Below are 9,412 nucleotides of genomic sequence, written 5' to 3' on the forward strand. Positions count from 1 at the left end.
AAAGTGGTCCTTCACATATGACGATTTTACGATTTTTGGTCCAAAACATTATCTTTTGAATTATTTGGTCCTCCACAATTGAAAACGGACCAAATTTAGTCCTTTTTGGATGGCACCGTTAAAAATTGGGGGTCAATGCATTTTAAAGCTATTTTGACTGGATTAGAAGTTTAATTAGAATATTTTATTTATTTAAAACTAAATTACGCATCAAACTCCATATATTATAAGCATTTCAAATTAGCTGGAATAAAAAAAAATACAGTAAGAGGTGAATGTGTAGATGGGTCTGTTTTCAGTTTTCACCTTCTTCTTGTTGTTCTTGAGCTGAAACAATCCCTTCAAAAATGCATCGAACAATTTGCTTCTGGGATTCCAGCATCATTTCGTTCTACTCCATCTCCATCTCCATCTCCATCTCCATCCGCGCTGCCTCAATCTCTCGTCATCTCCAGCCCCACAATCCTTCGCCCAACATTTTTATCGACGCCACGATCTCCTCCACCGCGCTTCTCAACTTAAATTAATTTGTTAATCATGAAAATCCCATTAATTTCATTAATCAAAAAGCAATGAAATAATAATGATTTGATAAATGAACGTTTACGCTGTATGCAGCTAAATAACTGAAATTTCCGGCAATTGCTAGAACCCAAAAATTCAACTGGAAAGAACCCCAATTCAACTGGAAATCGTCACAGCCTTGAACCAGAATCGACCCTAACAATCGAACCAAATCGAAGATGGAACAAAAAAAATCCAACAAAAATGGGCCGACTTCCTCTAAAATGGAACATAGATATTCAACGAAAATGACTCAGATTTACAACAAATTGAACTTGGAGAGGCAATGGTTGCAAAGAAGTTTCCTTCTTAGTTTGCAACGACCACCACCCAGCTGTTTTCATGAGATCGTGCTCGTGAGAGGTGTTTTCCTCTAGAATTTCTCAGTAATCGATCGGGATTTGAGCTCTGGAATTGAATCTCTTATATTTGACACGTCGCCGAATCCTAATTTGGTGTTGTTCTTCGATTTGAACTTCAATTTCACAATATTCTGATCCAGCAAAGACTTCAGTCGAGATCCGTCGCCGGAACCCTCTTGCTTCTGCTCGATTGGCGGTGGTGCGGTGTCGTTCTCGATCGCGTCCATGTTCTCGAATAAGAACTACGACGAGAAGTACCTCCCGCCGCCGGGATGGTGCGGGAACGCGGCGGTGCGCTGCCTCTCCGACACCGCGCGGAGCTTTTTTTGATAAATGATTAATAATAATTTAGCTTGTAGTTAACAAAATATACTTAGTTACCTAATCCCATCAAAATAGCTTAAACATGAATTTACCGTCAATTTTTAACGGTGCCGTCCAAGAAGGACTAAATCTAGCCCGTTTTTAATTGTGGAGGACTAAATAATTCAAAAGATAATGTTTTGGACCAAATCCATAAAATCGTCATATGTTAAGGACCACTTTGGGCCTTTACTCTACTTTTATTAGTACATATAAGTACTTTTCTCTTATTACAATAACGCTTGATCTATAATTTAACATAAGATAATACTCCATATATACATTACAAAAACTTGCATTTTACCGATAGACCTAGCTATTCCGATGCAATTATTATAAAGGGTGTTCAGTTTGCAAAATTGTATCCCGGATTAAATATAGTGTGTTTGGTTCATAAGATTCAATCCCACAATTCAATCCTAGATGGATATATAATTATGGGATAATTAGTCATAACTAACCCCCTATTACTAAAATAATCTCACAACTTAATCCTAGATTGTATGTTGATATTATTTTATCTAGGAAACCGAACACCACCTAAGATTATTTCTAAACATACAAACACGATAAAATCAAATTATTTTTTAAATTTATTTTAACCAATATTTTAGGAGGTTGAAAATTAAAGAATAAAGTATGAGTTGGAGGGTTCATATGCATTGCTTACTTATTTATTAGAAGTTTCTTTATTTTGTTCGTATGCTTTTAGGGGTGGAAAAGCAATAGAAGTGTCCTCGAAGGGGTGAATGTTCTTACAGTTTTAAATTCTGTACAAACATACATTTTATTCATTTGTCCTGAGGTTATAATTACTGATCTAAAGTGAGTAATAAAATATCTTAAAATATTTATCTTCTATAATACACATTAGTATAGATCAAATTTGTAGTAGTATTTTTTACTTTTGAAATATTATTTGAATATCAGATGACACGTTCAAATCCAATGTTGTCATATAATTTTGGAAATATAATCAACGCACAATTTGTATACCCTCCATTCTCCATTAATTGTTCAATTTTGTCATTTTCATCCATCCCCCAATAATGATCCATTTTCACATTTACCACAAATAGTAAATAAGTCACACATTCCACTAACTTATTTCACTCACATTTTATTATAAAACCAATAAATAAAAATGTGACTCATATTGCACTGACTTTTTCAACCCACCTTCTTTTACATTTCTTAAAGCCCGTGTCGGAACCAAAATGGACAACTAATGGGGGACGGAGGAAGTAATTACTTCCTCCGTCCCCCGTTAATTGGCACCGGTTTTAAGATATGTAGTAGAAAGTGAGTGGAAAAAGTTGATGGATTATCTACTTTTATATATTAATTTTATAATAAAATAGGAGTGAAATGAGTTAGTGGAATGTCTCCCTCCGTTCTATACTTCTATTAGTGTTGGCACATTTTTTTTTTTGCTTTTGTTTTAAAAAAATTGTAGTAGTAATAAATAATTAAAGTGATGAGAGAGTAAAATAAGAGAGAGAATAATGTAGAAAAGAGTTTTAACTATAATATTCCCTATTATTTTATCCTCTATACTCTTACTATTTATTATCAATTTTTCAAAATGAGTGTGAAAAATAAAATATGTCAACACTAATGGAATAGAGAGAGTAAAAACTAAAAAGTAAGTGTGCCAATTAATTAGGAACATACTATGTAAAAAGAAATTAGTGCCAATTAATAAGAGACAGAAAAAATTATTCAAAAGATTTAAGAAGACATCCAATGATGTCATATTCTGACTTTCGAAATATAGTCGGCGCACAATTTGCTAATTGGTCCAAAAAATTTAAAAAGACAATGACAAGTACAAACATATATGAGATCTTGTGAAAGTGTCTTCGTTAGAGGTTAAACATATCTTGGATATGTTATTAATTATGTAGATTTCACACAATATCAAACTTTTACGTCGTGTCACTATGAATAATGAACTTTGTATTAAATGCAAAATATTAGCACGGGTGAGATGGACTTTTATACTCATTATTTAAGGTATAGTATGTGTTAAATTATCGCGATGTGTCAATCAAGATCACATTATTCAAATAATATGAATGGTTTGATCCATTAACTTTGAGACATTGGTTCATAAGAAATTGAAATTTATTTCTATAAACCATATGCGTGAGTATAAAAGGTACAATGAACCATTCATCTTAGCAAATGATGGCATTAACGAGTATTAGTGCACATATCTTATCATGAATCAAACAAAAAAGATTGGTCAAAAGACATGCGTAAGATATCAAGACAAAGTTTAAAGTCGAATTTTGTTTATATACTCTTTCAGCTCATTCTCGGAAGGAATCACCTCATACATAGCATAATACATTACTAAATATTTTAACAAGTGTATCCCATTTTATGGTAAAAAAGTTATTTCTAAAAATTATTTCCTAACTTTTTCACTACTATATCAAATTAAAATACTTTTGTTATTTCTTACACTTTTGCTTATTATATTTAATCAAAGAAGTTAGTATGTTGTTAAAAATATTTAATAAGTCAAATTTTATTTACTTCAAAATATTTATATAAAAAGATTAATTTTTTATGTGTTCCAAAAATATTAAAAAATTTCCTTAAAATTTCTTTTCTAATTTTATTGAGATTATTTAATTGTTAATATTTGTAAAAGATGTCGATCTTATAAAAAAAATTGTAATTAACTAGAATATGACTAAATTTCATGTTTTATATATCAAAATATAAAATAACATACGTACAAAATATAGTACTTCATAAAAATAATTTCAAAATTTTAACTAATTAAAAAGTTTGACATAATTAGTTGATTTTATTATTATGAGACCGAATTTAAAAAAAAAAACATAGTCAACTAATTAATTATGTCAATTTTTTTTTACTTATTAAAATTTTGCAATTATTTTTATAGAATATATATAATAAAATTTTATATTATATTATATTATATTGAGATAGTAGCTATATAAAAAACATAATATTTGGTCAAGCTTTATTTATTACAATTTTATATAAGAGCGGCGGACGTTCTCTAGTGATATTAAAAAGCAAATAATCATAATAAAATAAAAAACAAATAAAAAGGGAAATTTTTGACATTTTTATATTTTTTAGAATACATAAAAGTTACATTTTTTTATATAAATCTTTTTTAAAAAAGTAAAATTTTATCTGCCATTTTTTTTTCAAGAGTTAAAAAATTTATTTTAATTAAATATAGTAGTGAGAAAGTTAAGGAAATAGTTTTCAGAAATAACTTTTTTACCATAAAATGGTATACACTTGAAATATTTAGTAGTGTATTATAAAATGTATTATGCAATGCATGAGGTGATCCCTTCCGAGTCTCTTCATTCTCTTCGTCCCACAATAAAAGTCATATTTTGTCATTTTGGCATATCCCACCATAAGAGTCACATTATACTTTTACTATAAAGGGAAAGTAGGTCTCACATCCACTAACTCACTTCACTCACATTCTATTATAAAACTAATATAAAAAAATGGATCATATATTTCACTAACTTGTCCAAAACAATATTCTTTATATTTCTTAAAATCCGTGCCTACATCAAATGTGACTCATATTATGGGACGAAAGGAGTATCATAATAGGCAAGCTAAAACAGATATAAATACTGAAGCATTTATGTTATTACAAAAAAAACTTCATAAAGTTAAATGATTTCTTAAATACTGAAGCATTTTTGTATCGTTAAGGATACAAAAATTGAGATGCATTTCTTGCGTTGCAAAATTTTAAAAATTAACAACAAACTTATAGACGCAAAATTAAGTGTTCCTAAATTAAAGACAAATTAACTTAATCTTTTATTCTTTTAGGACGCTTCCACTTGCGTCCTCTAATTTTATTTGGGAACTAACAATAAAGACGTTTTTTGAAGTATTAGCGATATATTTAGAAACATAATTTAGAATGCATAATTGCATTGAAAAATGTCTTTAACAGTTTGTTGTTGTCGTATCATAAATACATTTTAATCATATAAATTATAGAAATGACTCAGATATCTTAGGACGGATTGAGTATTTATTTGTCAAAGAACAATTAATGTAGTAGTACTCCCTATTATAGCTAGTATTTCCCGTGTCTGATTTTTCTTTATTAAAGACCAGTGTCTACAATTTGAATCCAATCAACCGCATTGGCCTTAATCGTGATGTCCATAATTATAAAGTAGAATCCATATTAATTAGCATACTACGAAATAGAATATTGAATAAAGTTTATCAGTCAAATCGCCAAACAAATAACCATTCAATGCAGTTATCGGATTGAATTCGTGGCACGCAATGTAACGAAGCATTATCAACAGCAAAAATTTACTAGTCAAATGACCCATTTTACGTGTGCGATCCATTTACTAATTATTATTTTTTCATTTATACTAACACTAACTCATTACTTTCATATTATATTTACTTATCTTTACTAATTTCTTTGATCCACTTTACTTCATAAAGTTAAATTATTTTTTAAAATTATTAAAAAAAACCCCCCCTATTTCTAAGACTTAACTGCATCAATCGACTGTTTCCAAGACTGTAAATTAATGTGTAATATGATGAGCCAATAAAAAAATAGTCAGGATTGAAAGTGAAAATGACTTAGCCAATTTATCATAACAATGTTGATTTAAGCCTTTAAGGGATGAGACTCACGACATGGTGAGTGCACGTATCTACGAATTAATGGTAAGAAAGATGACTACAGTGGTAGATGAGGACAATAGAATGAAGTAAAAACCAATTTAGACATATCTAATGGACCTCAATTATGAAATACTAATTATTACTCCTTCCGTCCCAGATTAGGAGTTAGATATAGTTATGGCTCGGGTTTTAAAAAAGAGTTGAAGTGTGTAATAAATGAAGTGAGATAGTGAAGTGTGTAATAAATGAAGTGAGTTGTTTGAAGGGTGAGTCCCTTTTTCACTTTTTAAGTTTTAATTTTTGTTTTGGTATATTTTAATGTAGATAATGACATTTTGATGTAATTTTGATAAACAATGAGGTAAAATTGTATGACCAAATATGAAAAATTCTAAATGTGACTCTTAAACTGGGACGGACTTTTATGAAAAAAAATAACTCTTAATCTGGAACGGAGGGAGTATTTCACAAAATTTATAGTAGAACAAACAATTCCTCCCTCCATTTCTTTAAGTGTTCCATTTTGATTTTTTTGGTTTATAATAATTTGAATTGTTACATTCTTTTAATATCTTTGTTTTTCAGTGTTGAAATTATATAATTAGTTGTATGTATCTAATTATTGTTTGACGACTATAAACTATTTAAAGCTAAACAGATGGACAAGCAACTAAATTACGTTGGTTAAATGAAAGTGGGTACTTTATGTATTTTATTGTTCACAAACTGGTATTTGGAATTACTATAATCTGTGGGACAAAATGAACCATCAAAATTAGTTGAGTCCTCTCATGTTTCGTTTGATTCCAACAAAATTAACCCAAAGTTGAATTATTTGAATTATAAATGCTCAATTTGTGGCGGACAAAAATTAGGGATCACCACAATACAGGTTATAATATTTATTTTTAGGGATCCAACTAGCTTTTTCATTCATCAACTCACTGATCAAATAATTGAAACTAATGAACAATATAAAATTTGTCATTAAAATTGTAAGTTGACCTTTTAAAAATTTCCAGTGCTACAACTTGTTATGATTCAATTAGATATATTATTTTATTATATTCATAGTATGACATCTTAAATATAAATATTAATAAATTATTTTTCTCGCGCATCCAACATAATGAAAGAAATTTAAATAATCTATTTTTTAATATCTAAGATACTAGTACTGTTTCCTTCGAGTTGGTGAACGGTGATCTCTTATTTTTACATTGATAAGAGAAATAAAACATAGGCTCAACTAACATTTTGCCGTGAATATTTAAGATTTATTTATGAAACATTATTAGATGAAAAAAAATATTATATAGATCTCTACTACACTGCAGACTTATATACAAGATCACTGCATGTAACAGGACAACTATACAACAGGCAAAAATTTAATTCAAGATCTCTCGTTAAAGAAATTAACATGGATCTCAAATTTTCCATTTAAGATTAGGATATTAATGGTTGTAAAAATTTACGAGTATAAATTTTGAGCAACATATGGTATTTTCCACAAACTTTGAAAATGGTATTAAAAATCACAAACTTTTTGAAAGTATATATACCTAGCCGTGAAACATGTGTGGGTCGTCTAAATTATAAGATGAAATCGACACCAGTCTCATAATTAATTGATGATTTTAAGACTATTTTTCAAAGTTTATAAAAAAAAATAAAAGAATTCACCTAAAATTTAATTTTAAGACCAACCTGAAGATTTATCTATAAATAGTTAATTCTAGAAAAATTATAGTACTTGATTTGATATGTGGAAGAATACATATTGCAACTCCACTAGTTTTATCACTTTGGTGGTCAACGGGGCCATTCACTCATAGTCATATAATTACTTTCCTAAGTCTTAATTTCAAGATTTTGATTATTTGAGCCGAAATTTGTGAAAATAAATAAATAAAAATTTGTAAGTGCAGTACTGATCATCAAATGGATTATGTATAGCTGCAATACCAACCGCTGAGTTTACAGAAGCTTCTTTTCTTTTACGGCAAACCAGAATTTCCAAAAGTATGATTCTTTCAAAATATACATAACAAACCATCATAATTAATATAATAGAGAAATAAATAATTTATTTGTGTTAATCGAGAAGAGATAACATTTCATCACTGAATGTGTTAGCAAGTTACATATTATTATTATTATTTTCATACATGCTCTACATACTTCCTCCGTCGCATAATAGATGTCACGAGATTTTAGAAAATTTTGTTTTATATGTTAATTGAGAAAGAAAAAATATTTTTATATGTTGACAGAGGGAGTATTAATTACTAATTGGGCTTTTTGTCAAAACAAGACAGAAAACGCTTACATTTATATAATTCTGCCCCTTTTATTTTGTTAGCCCATTTCTTTTGGGTTTATTCGATATTGTTAAATGCCCTTATAGTTTTGGTTGAATATATTACTTCTAACAAGCCCAAATACTTGCACAAACCTTTTCAGTTCAGCTTCAAACTATGTTTAGCATTAAATTTTATACTCAAATAGTAGATTATATTTATCTTATATTTATGTATATTGGATTAAAAATATCATTTAATATTTACGGTGTTACAAAATTGTGCATAGATGTCAATCAAAACTTGGACGATCTAATTAAGAACTACGTCGGATTATTTACCTTTAATTTCTAGTACTGTATTTCATACTATGTGATAAGAAACGAGGAAAACACAGTAACGAGTTGGCAATTCAAATATAATCAATGTATATACAACAAACATATGATGTTGTAGTCTCATTGACATTAAATGTAGATCCAAGAACAAATCAAACAAGTCAAATTCACAACCAAAATGCCATGAAAGCAAAGCTTTTTATATGTGCATATACTCTAAATTTTACTCTTTCCATTAGTAAATAATACTCCTTCCATTATAAGATAATAGATGCATTTTTTTAAAGACAAAAAGATTAAGAAATTCATAGATATTTAATATGCTAAATTGTTAAGCAAAGAAAGAATACAGTAACAATATGTAAAGTAGATAGTTCAAGAGAGGATAATATATCATGAAATGAAACCGTATAAAAGTAATTTTTTAAAAACATAGAAAATGACTATGTTATCATGAAACGTCCTAAATTGAAAAACGGCTCTATTAACGCGGACCGGAGGGAGCATGTATCAACACGACAACACGTTAAAAAGTATAGTGGACATACCTCGAAAGAAAGTAAAACAAGACAAAAAACCCTCTTTTTCTCAAAACATTAACATTGGTGTAATAATGAGAGAGAAGTATTCATTTGTTTGCACTCTCAAAAGTCATCAGGTTTCATCCATCCAATACAATCTGGAATGGACAAAATCTAAATGCAAATTTACATTGGAAAAAAAATGCATAGATCGATTGCAATGTTTCTGATGAGTTTGAGTCAGAAATTCAAAAAGTTATGTGGTCCAATTTTCTTTT

This window comes from Salvia hispanica, chromosome 3 (assembly GCF_029641045.1).
Source record: "Salvia hispanica isolate PSC_SH4W2 chromosome 3, Shi_PSC_v1, whole genome shotgun sequence".
In the NCBI taxonomy this organism is placed as follows: Eukaryota; Viridiplantae; Streptophyta; class Magnoliopsida; order Lamiales; family Lamiaceae; genus Salvia; species Salvia hispanica.